Source organism: Arachis ipaensis, chromosome B05 (genome assembly GCF_000816755.2).
Source record: "Arachis ipaensis cultivar K30076 chromosome B05, Araip1.1, whole genome shotgun sequence".
NCBI lineage: Eukaryota > Viridiplantae > Streptophyta > Magnoliopsida > Fabales > Fabaceae > Arachis > Arachis ipaensis.
This window is the reverse complement of record NC_029789.2, coordinates 869303-869768: the sequence shown is the minus strand read 5'-3', so window position 1 is coordinate 869768 and position 466 is coordinate 869303. Positions and strand designations below refer to the sequence as shown.

At 24.0% G+C, this 466-nt stretch overlaps 1 protein-coding gene across 1 annotated transcript in view; it reads right to left on the bottom strand.

The window, feature by feature from the left end:
• Positions 1-466, bottom strand: part of LOC107639913 — a 3183-nt gene that overhangs the window by 2016 nt on the left and 701 nt on the right. The gene's annotated exons all lie outside the window — the stretch shown is intronic.

Here is a 466-nt window from a genome sequence, read left to right as displayed (position 1 = left end):
AAGTTTACAAATTAAAATTTTTTTATTGAAAATATAAAATATTTAAATTTCTAATGTATTTATTTTGTATTCATTAAATAAAAATATTTTAAACTTTTATACTTATCTTATGTTCTTAGAGCATATGTTAGTTAAACCCATACAAAATTTAAAAACAAGAAGTCGGAGGGTTACAACAAAATCTAAGAATGATGAGTGAACATGATGACACAAAAATTGAAGAAAGATGTATCTCAGTAATTTAAGCAAAGCTTTCATGAACTACTTGGATTTATTCTCTCAAAATAACTAATAATCAACTTGTTTGTTGGCCAGTGATATTATTAATCACTATAATAAGTAGTTGAAGTCAGGTGTCTAATTATGTAAAAAGATTTGCTTTCAAGTTAATTAAAATAAACAATGTCAATTAAATCATAATGAAACACTGGTTAATCAGCATGTAATTAAGTCTCGGTTGAATGCA